The following is an 8,710-nucleotide window of genomic DNA, read 5'->3' as shown; positions in this document are numbered from 1 at the left end:
ATCACAGGAGAGAGCCTGATTTTTCTTAAATTTTCTCCTGTATGAGCAAGTTGGAATACATGTGTCCTGTGAGCAGATTGGTTCTGGATAAAAAAAGGAGTCCTCCAAAAACGTGGAAGCCCTTGAAGCGAGCATGTCTCTTTGACTCACTAATTAAAGTCACAGTAAAGAGTGGGTGTAGGAAGGACTGGATTAGTACTGGATTAGTACTAATTAGGACTGGATTAGTACTGGATTAGTACTCTGCTCAGTGGTGCTCAAAATTTATTGGGTGCCACCTCCCTTGGAGGACTTGTGGAAACAGATTGCTGAGCCCTGCCCCCATCATTTGGAATTCAGTAACTCTGGGTGGGGTCCAGAGCTTGTCCTTCAATCAAGTTCCCAGGTAAGGCTGAGGCTGCTGGTCCAGGGACCCCACTTTAAAAGCCAAAGCTCCAGTTGAAGGCCCTCCACAGGTAAAAATTAAAGGAGGGAAATTAAAGGGCCCTTGTAACACTTGCCTGCTTGTTTCTTTCTTTCTTTCTTTCTTTCTTTCTTTCTTTCTTTCTTTCTTTCTTTCTTTCTTCCTTCCTTCCTTCCTTCCTTCCTTCCTTCCTTCCTTCCTTCCTTTCTTTCTTTCTTTCTTTCTTTCTTTCTTTCTTTCTTTCTTTCTTTTTAATGTTTATTTTTGAGAGAGAGAAAGACACAGAGCATGAGCGGGGAAAGGGGCAGAGAAACAGGGAGACAAAGAATCCAAAGCAGGCTCCAGGCTCTGTGCCCAACTTGGGGCTTGAACTCACAAACCACAAGATTATGACCTGAGTCAAATTCGGATGCTTAACCGACTGAACCACCCAGGCACCCTATCACTTGCCTTCTTTAAATGAAAGATTTAGATTAAAATATCATGGTTAATCCTTTCACAGTGGGGAAATCAGTGAATCATTTAACAATATATATGTATATCGAATCACCACAATGTATACTTTAAATATCTTTCAATTTTATATGGCAAGTGTACCTCAATAAAGCTGAAATTAAAAAAAATACTACAGTTATTTGTATATTTTTTCATTTTGTTTCCTGATTATAGACTATATGTAAGGAGTATATCTTGTTCATTCCTCCAGATCATCTACATGGGGGACAGGCACATAATGAGCATTTAATAAATTCACGTTAAATTGAATTGAGCCTTACACATTTTGTTTTTTTGGCACAGAAAATTCTCCTTCCTTTCAGGCTAGCACTGTGCTACTTAATTCTTTAAAATTATCTTCTGGGAAGGGCGCCTGAGTGGCTCAGTCGGTTAAGCTTCTGACTTTAGCTCAGGTCCTGATCTCAGGGTTTGTTCCAGCCCCATGTCAGGCTCTGTGCCAACAGCTCAGAGTCTGGAGCCTCCTTTGGTTTCTGTGTCTCCATCTCTCTCTGCCCTCCCCTGCTCATGCTCTGTCTCTCTCTCTCTAAAAAATAAATAAACATTTAAAATAAATAAATAAATAAATAAATAAATAAATAAATACATAAATAAATACATAAATAAATAAAATAAATTATCTTCTGGGAGACTTCCTTGACAAACAGCATTTCTCTCCATCTGGAACTATATCTAGAAATGTATCCAGATCTGCACCCAGCATCTAGACCTTTTCCCAGGCACTTGTAGTTTTGCCTTTGGAGCTATTTCTGAGTTTTGTGATTATACTGTCTCTTCTGTCATAGTGGTATCTTGCACAGGGCAAGGAATATTTTCTCCCCTTTCTCTAGACCCAACAGTAAGAACAGTGTTGTTCATTCAAAGAGCAATAAGGAGAGTACAGCTCTGGGGCAGGAGACTGCCTGAAACGTGCTCCCCTGGTCCCAGTCCATCTATTCCCTAGGGATCTGGGGTGGGGCCAGAAGTAGTGAAATTGGCAGAAGGCCCAGCTAGCTCTAGCTGCCTCCAGGGGATCCCTGAAGATGAGACTGGGTCCAGTGTGGGCATAACAGGCTTTCTTGAAGGAGAGATTTATGGTTGGCATAGGAAGGCCAGTTTTTGTCTATTGTATTTATGTATGGGGCCTGCCCTGGGAGTGAGGAATAAGAAACTAATTTCTTACTTTAGAATTTTTCATTTTCTCAACTGAGTAGGTGATTCCAGGGAAGCCTGCTAGAGGCAGGATTATCATATACTTACCAACTCCTTTACATGCTTTTTTGTTTGTTTGTTTGTCTGTTAATTTTCTGGGGTTTTTAAGTTACTTTTTTATTTTTTTAAATTTACATGCTTTTTTGAGACTAGTGCAAAAATCTTGTGAGAGAATCTAAGATTATTTAGGAAGAGAGAATTTATACCCCAAATGGGGAGAAAAACAGATGAAAATAGAAGGAATTAGAAACTGGACAGGGATGGAGACATCATTACTTTGGAAGGGAAGGTAGGAGTAGAAACTGAGAAAGAGGTATCGATCAAGAGACACTTTCTGTTGGAGGATGCCTATGGAGAAAATTGGCAAATAAAAGAGGGTCAGGTGAATTGGAAAATAAAAGGGACAGTAATTCTATGCTACAGGCACCTTTAAGAGTCATGAAAGAATAAGAATATTGTGCGGGATGTGTGTTTTCACACATGAAGGGTGTTTATGAGTTAGGTTTGTATTGTGTATTGTGCCATGGAGCAAGATTCCTAAATCAGGAAGGGCTAAGATATGATTATCATACCATCTGGAGGACAGACAGACAGAAGGGTGTGGACAGACAGACTCTTTTGGGGAGACAGTTGTAGCACCTTCTACAGTCATCTAGATCTTTCTCTTTAAAGAATGGTCCATGGGCCAGCAACGTGGGTGTCACCTGGGAGCTTCATAGAAATGCAGAATCTCAGACCTCAACCCAGAGCGACTAAGTCAGAATGTGTGCTTTTAACAGGCTCCCAAGTTATTTGTATGCTCTTTGGGGTGTGAGAAGCACAGGCCTTAGATAATCAATGATAGGTGTGTGGCCTCAGAGGAGCACTCAGGAAGGTTTGAAAACTTTGGAATTGGGAGCACAAGAGGAGACACCTAGGCCAGGGAAATTTAATTTGGGGAAGAGGGAGAAATGTGGGCCCTGGCTGCCCTCCTGTCTCCTGGCCTCCCACAACAGTCACTGTGCCAGGGTTTGGCACTATGCCCACTTTGGGAAAATCTCTGCTGTGCCCATGCTGGAGCGTGACTGGACCTCAGGGGCTACCCAGGGGCAAGCATTGCATGGGTCCACTGCTGCCAATTCTGTTACACCACTACTTCATGTGATGGCCTGAAAGGGTCTGTGGAGGTCATATCAGTCATGCCCAACCTCAGCTTGTACTGTCCCTTAATGAAATGAGTGATAAGGCGATGATACTGATTGAAGAGACTATGGAGGTTGGGGGGATTGAAATAGGAGTTCTTAACTTACTGTCATAGAAATTAGAATCCTTTCATCTTTCAAAAGTTTAAGGAGAGACCAGATGATTGTGTTAGTGGCATACCCTGGTAACAACCAAATTAATGCTTTTTAAGGGATCTTTTGATGATTTTTTAATGAGTTAATAACAAAATATATGAGAACATAATTCCAGACCCCTGGACTGATAAGCAATGTAATAATGTTACCAGGGGTCATTTGAGAATTTTCTTCAGCCTTTGAGGGTCTGTGTACCTCATTCACAATCAGAATGAGTGGTAGAGAGACCAATATTGAAGGAAAATAGATTGAGATTGAACATAAGGAAGAATTTTCTGAGATTAGAGGGTAATGGGGGGAGATGAGAGGGTGCAGTATCTTTGACCGAGGACATGGCTGTCTCACTTGGCTTTGGAATACTAAGATGAACTCCTACCTAGAAACAGGGAAGTCTAAAAAATGAACTATTGAATTTTTTTATCCCAAGAAATCTTCAGTCAACTCTCAAAATAAAAGGCTGAGGTGGATATGTGATGTATGTAAGGTGGTGAGGTATGGAGATGATGAGTGGCAGAAGGAAAAAAAATCTTTTTAGAGCATTGAAATCTGCTAACAATTTTATTTTAAAATTTTTTAACGTTTTATTTATTTTTGAGACAAGGAGAGACAGAGCATGAACGGGGGAGGGTCAGAGAGAGAGGGAGACACAGAATCTGAAACAGGCTCCAGGTTCTGAGCAGTCAGCACAGAGCCCGACATGGGGCTCGAACTCACGGACAGTGAGATCATGACTTGAGCCGAAGTTGGACGCTTAACCGATTGAGCCACCCAGGTGCCCTTGAAATCTGCTAACAATTTTAAAATAGGGCTTGGACTTAGGGGAATAAATTGTATGTTAGGATTGAAATAAGAGCTTTAGGTTTCCATGTGCTTCTCTCTCCATGTATTTATCTTATCTCATTGATGAGGTTTAAAAACCTCTTAAGGGAAAAGAAAAACTTTTTTATGTATTACTTCTTTATGTCTCCAATGCCCCCAAAATGGTGATGACAGTAATCGTTACCATTTGTTCAGTACTATGCCCTATACTTTTCTCCAAATACTGTACATAATCACCTATTAAATACAGAATTTCTATGAGTAAATATTGTTATGCTCACTTTACTAAAGTTGAAAATAAGGCTCAGAATGGTTAAGTAATTTGTGCCAAGTGAGTAGTGAAGCTAGGATTTGTATCAACTTTGAGCAAAGTCTCCTGTTGCCAATCCCTGAGCTATACATAGTCTGCATAGAGTAACAGATCAGTAAGGATAGATGATCATTGAAACTTGATGGCATAGAGATAATTTAAAGGCAGTGGATAATTACAAATAGTGAATAATTAGAAAACAATTTCTATTTCTTTTGTGGCATGTAGTCAGACACACACTCAATGAGATATGTAAGATTATATTCAAACATTCTCTTATTCACCTTCACTGTGCACTACCCTGCAGTCAAGAGCTTGGAAAGAGTGCAACTGGGTAAATATATTCATAAAGTACCACAGCCAAAGTCATGTGTGTGTGCCTACTATATGGACATATGTGTTTTAATCTGAATGGAATGTGCACCAAGTAGTGGGTATGTTTTTCTCAGTAGGTCTATACACATGAGGATGTTTGTTAGACTTTTTGGGTATGGTATGTACATATGTGTGTGTGTGTGTGTGTGTGTGTGTACAAATCCTGAAGGAGTTCAATGGGGTATAAAGAACTAGCTGCCTTCCACTCTTGGCCATGGTTGGTCTTTTTATACCAAACCCTGATATTCACTTTTCATTACTTCTCTAGGAAACATCAATGAGTTTTCTTTCTTGGAAGATTATGGCTAAGATTCTGGGTTACTTGGAGTCCCTATAAATATGCTACAATCAAAAGAGGTTTGCAGAGAAAGAGAAACAGCAGCCTCGAGGCAATCATCTCTTGTCTTTTACTTTCTAGCCTAATTCACAGCTGCCCTTGCATGCACACCACTCATGTAACCACCTCCTCTCTCCTAGAACCCCTCATGGAAGGTACTAAGAGAAGACATTTTATTTACTTCTTTGCTTTCAAGTGGGACTCTATTTGAGCCATCTCAGAAAGAGGAGAATTAAATATTATACTAATTTAGGAATCTAGAGTTGAGATTGTGAAAAACTGGTCATTTGTGGAACTAATTTCATAAAAAAAAAACAATGAACTTTGACAGAAGCTGGGATGGTAAGAGGAGCTGAGTGTCTCTGTTTACATCTTTAGAAAATCTTCAGCAAAAGTCCTGGAAGTAGGAGACAGGATGATCTGCACTTGGTTTAAAAGCAGACAGAACACAGGAACCCCCTCCCCTACCTTCCAATGCCAGTACCTGGGAGACTTTTTTATGAGGGATTTTTATGACAAACTTTACTTTACATCTGATATTTCACAACATCTCTTTTCCAGAGAAGGAGGAAATACAGATATTTATTGACATACAGCATCAGAAGATGAGGAACATTTGCTATAGTGATGGACATAAAAAGGGTTTCTCCCTTTCCCTGGGTATGCAAATTTCCTGACTTAATTTGTGTACTTAATGCTTGTCTGTATTTTGCTCTCTCCTCATTAATGAGATTAAGAAATCATTTCATTAAGAAAGGACTTAGTAGATGGGAGACAGGAGAGGAGAGACATATAGATGGAGGCATAATGGGTACCCTGTACCATTTGAACCCCATACCCCTTCAAGAAGACCAGGTACAAGAGAAGTGGGGATAAATGGAACCTGATATGGGACACAGGTCCTGGCTCCTGTCTTCTGTATTCATAACCTCCAGCTTCTGCAGTTTTACTTTGAATTTCACTGGTCTTTGCTTTTCAGTCTCTCATGTTGAACAGAAATTCAGTATCAAATGATGCCCAAAGTCAAGAAATCCTTCCTAGTAACTGTGTTTTTCCCTTGGAAAAACATGCTTTCAGTCTCTGAGTACTGATATCCTACACAGTCATCACAGTCCAGTTTAAATGTTACCTCTGTTCACACCTTCCTGGGTAATCTGTATCAGAAGCAATTTATTTCCTTTGATATCCTCTAATCCTTTGTTTCAGTCTTAACCATAGCTTTCTTTTCCCACACTGTCTTCAGTTGTGGTTACCCTGAGTCTTCCCTTTCTCCCTCACTCAACTGTAAGCTTCTGGGGTGGGAAGACTGTGCCCTGTATATTTTTATATTCTCTCCACAGGGCTTAACACAGAGCTAGAGAACTGTTAAATAACTTTCATTCATGGTATACAGTTGTAGAGAAAGAGGCCATGGGTAGACATGTAGAAGTAGGAGCATTATGAATATTAATTAAAGATATATTGTTAACATAGGTCTCCACATGATACTTTCAGGTATAGATCATATTATTAGGAAATTTTTGTCCCACCAGTAAATTTATTCCTATACAATGTATTTATTTACCATTAATTATTTTCCTCATTCAAATATAGAGTTTTTCGTAATGAGAAATAGACAAAAAAGAAGATGACAAGTGTTGAAAAAAGTACAGAGTGTGATAAACGCCTGAAAAAAAAAAACAACAAGGTCTTATGAAAAGGAATAACAGGGATTTTTCCTTATTTTATTTTTATTTTTTTTAAGTTTATTTATTTTGAAAGAGAGAGAGAGTGAATGGGAAAGGGGCAGAGAGAGAGAGAGAGAAGGAGAAAGCAGGAGAGAAAAAGAGAGAGAGAGAGAGATAAAATCCCAAGCAGACTCTGCACTGTCAGTGCATGGAGCCTGATGTGGGGCTTGAACTCATGAACAGTGAAATCATGACCTGAGCTGAAATGAAGAGTCAGATGCTTAACCGACTGAGCTACCCAGATGCCCAGGAAATTTTTCTTAGAGGTTAGGAAAGGCATTTATGGTCTCTGTCATATATTTATCTGTCTGTTTATAACTGACTAATCAGCCCTTAGTACAGTCTGGATCACAGGTGTTTGCTTAGTGCAAAAATGGAAAATACACACCTAAGGATTACAAGTTTGAAAACAACTCTCGCACTTCTTGCACTATTTCTGTGACTTCAGTGATAACTTATGTTTACTTTATATCAACAGAATAGTCCTTTTTGGAATGTATATATGTATATATTTTGTCTGATTATTCACTATAATCAGAAAAGCATTCCCCAACTGCATTTAATCTATCTATGTCTCTTACTAGACATAGGAAACAACATAAGGTCTTATCAATGATTTAAAATGAACTAAGGACCTAGCATCTATCTGGAAGCTGAATTCAATACACTAATTAAGAAAGGAGGGTGAATTTTCTGACCAAGTATCACTAGTTTTAAGTCCTCTTGTCTGCTCTGCCATAACTAGGACCAGAGTTTGGTTCAGGCAGTTTTGGGGTTCCTCCTAACAACTTGTTCTCCCCTCCTCCTCCCTATGCCTAAGGTGAAACTTGTGAGGTACTAAGAACTTGGTCCAAGGGGCACCACACAGTCTCTAATATCTGAAAGCAAGAAAAGTATGGGGGCACCTAGAACAAACAATCCTAAAATTTGTATGGAACACAAAAGACCCCCAATAGCTAAAGCAATCCTGAAAAAAAAAATGGAAGCATCATATTCTGGATTTCAAGTTATTTTACAAAGCTATAATCATTAAGACAGTATGATACTAGCAGAAAAACAGACAGATAGATCAATGGCACAGAATAGAAAACACAGAAGTGGGCCCACAACCATATGGGAAATTCATCTTCAACAAAGCAGGAAAGAATATCTAGTGGGAAAAGATAGTGTCTTCAACAAATGGTGTTAGAAAAACTGGACAGCAACATGCAGAAGAATGGAACTGGACCACTTTCTTACACCATACACAAAAATAAATTCAAAATGGAGGAAAGAACTAAACATAAGATAGGAAACCATCAAAATCCCAGAATATATAGGCAGTAACCTCTTTGATCTTGGCCACAGCTTCTTACTAGAAATGTTGCCAAAGGCAAGGGAAACAAAGGCAAACATGAACTATTGGAACTTCATCAGGATAAAAAGCTTCTGCACAGCAAAAGAAACAATCAACTGGGGTGTCTGGGTGGCTCAGTCGGTTAAGCATCCAACTTTGGCTCAGGTCATGATCTCACAGTTCGAGAGTTAGGGCCCCACATCAGGCTCTATGCTGACAGCTCAGAGTCTGCTTTGAATTCTGTGTCTCCCTCTCTCTCTGTCTCTCTCTCTCTCTCTCTCAAAAGTAAATAAAGGTTAAAAAAAAAGAACAATCAACAAACTGAAAGGCAGTCTATGGAATGAGAGAAATATGCAAATGAC

The sequence above is a fragment of the Felis catus genome, chromosome B4 (genome assembly GCF_018350175.1).
Source record: "Felis catus isolate Fca126 chromosome B4, F.catus_Fca126_mat1.0, whole genome shotgun sequence".
Lineage (NCBI taxonomy): Eukaryota > Metazoa > Chordata > Mammalia > Carnivora > Felidae > Felis > Felis catus.
The sequence above is the reverse complement of the archived record's forward strand: the minus strand, read 5'-3'. Positions refer to the sequence as shown.